Below are 2,232 nucleotides of genomic sequence, written 5' to 3'. Positions count from 1 at the left end.
ACTGCAGACATAGTACAGGAGATGGTCAGAGATTGCAGACATAGTACAGGAGATGGTCAGAGACTGCAGACATACTACAGGAGATGGTCAGAGACTGCAGACATACTACAGGAGATGGTCAGAGACTGCAGACATACTACAGGAGATGGTCAGAGACTGCAGACATAGTACAGGTGATGGTCAGAGACTGCAGGTATAGTACAGGAGACGGTCAGAGACGCATTTTTAACACCAGAATCCAGTCTAAGGGCTGATATTGATTGCTGCACACTGATGCAGGTTGCATTGTTTCCCATTAAAACTTATAATAATTTTTGAACTGGGCCTTTTATTTTCTTAAGGTGCAATTGGGCTTTAAAACCAGAGGTTGCACAGTACTTAAACGGCAAAATCGGGCTTCAAGCCGCACCAAGCGCAGATAACACCGAGCTCCCCAGCATCGCAGACCGCCAATCCACTTATTGGACAGAAGCCTTGAATGTTCTGCAGAGAGTCGGGGTTAAACCATGTTAAACTCTGGAATAGAGCAGTAAAGGGCGGTATTATGCTGCACGCAGTTCCCTAAGGAGCAGAAATGGTCTGGAGCACAGAATCTCAGCTGGCGGAGCCTGTCAGCTGTTAAACTTTCAGCCCTCTCCGATGATCAAGGCAGACTGGGTGCCCTTTAAAATGTGGGACGCGGTCTGAATCCGGCGGAGATAAAAGACAAACTTTCTCAGCACCGCGGATCTTTGATGTTCAGCGCGAGTGATAAAAAAAAAATCATATTATTCCTGGTTTATATAATGAAAAAATATAGGGGAGAAGAACTTTAATGCAAAGTGGGTTAAGTTCAGGGGGGACCTGGTTTTTCTTACCGAGGATAAAAGAAAAAAAATCGGGGACTTACTGGTAATTGGCGGCATAAAGGCTTGCCTCATTTCCATTCAGGGCCGCTCGGCGCTTTTTGAAGAGATTAAATAATGGGACGCGTTCATTAGGACGTTCCGGGCGGTAAAACGAAACAATATTTCTTACGTCTCCTCGTTAGCGGCGGAACACACTTGACCGGGCCTGTATAGAAGTATAGTTTTTTTTTGTTAATAACGGCGGCATTTGATGGAAAGAATGACGGCAAAGGATGTTCGAATTTAGAAATGAGGAAAATCACTAAATGATAAGACGTTTAAAAAAATTAGGGTAGTTGTCCCAAAAACACACACTTTAAAAGTGGCTACCAATGCGCTCAAGGTTTGGCCATTAGAGGGTCATGAAAATCAAAAGAAATATATTAGATTTTTGGACTTTGACTTTAAATCATTTTTCTAACAATTTTTGCTGTTCTCGCAGTTTTTTTCTGAAGCCGGGGTGGTATGGATACAGAGGAGGGGGGTCAATGTAGGGAACACACAAACAGAGCCACAGGCAGCTCCGACAGTCTTTACTACAAACCACAAGTAGGCCGCAGACTCGCCATGCCCTGGGTGGAAAACAAGAGAACAATATTATATTTATAGGGCCGTCTTAAGTAAAACATAGATCTATAGTCATCGGGAGGGATCTGGTTTTTGGCACCATAAATGTCCCTCTGATGACCTAACCCTGCTTTTTCTAGCCAGGCTTCCCACGTAGAGTTGACATCTTTTTGGTTTTCTAAAGCACCCTCCAGTTTTTAAGAACTTTTTGCCACTTTTAAAAAAGTTTAAACTGTCTTGCTTTGTTCCTGTTACCCACTCCATTCAATAGTAGTTGCGGAGACACCGACATTCTCCATCATAAGCTACACAACGCAAGAGCTCAGATGGTGACAGGGCATTGTCATCCTGTACAAGTGCCATCATGGCGGGGTCACCAGGTCATTTTTTAATAAAAGCAAGCTGGGTTAAAACTTTTGAGTTTTTTGGCACCTGCATCAAAGCGTAAAGTCTACTTTTTAATAGTTAATAGTGCCAATAATAGGGTTATAGAGGAGAACATGGTATGGGTATGGTCTACCATCATGGCAGATGTAGAAAATTGGAGCTTTGTGTATTCAGTCATTTGTTTGCACTTTTCATCGGGTGATCATGGACACCACGGGATGGACTTGGACACTACAGATGGATGTGATTGGGTATGGTAAGGGGATATTGACTGGAAGGTGGTGGAGGGAGGTTGTGAGACAACACCTCCAGGAGGCATTTGAGTTGAGTTAGGTGCTTGCACTCTTCTTGAGGACATGTGGCAAAAAACTACCAGTTGTGGTAGAGGTTG

Source organism: Pyxicephalus adspersus, chromosome 12 (genome assembly GCF_032062135.1).
Source record: "Pyxicephalus adspersus chromosome 12, UCB_Pads_2.0, whole genome shotgun sequence".
Taxonomy (NCBI): Eukaryota; Metazoa; Chordata; class Amphibia; order Anura; family Pyxicephalidae; genus Pyxicephalus; species Pyxicephalus adspersus.
Note: the sequence above shows the minus strand (reverse complement) of the source record.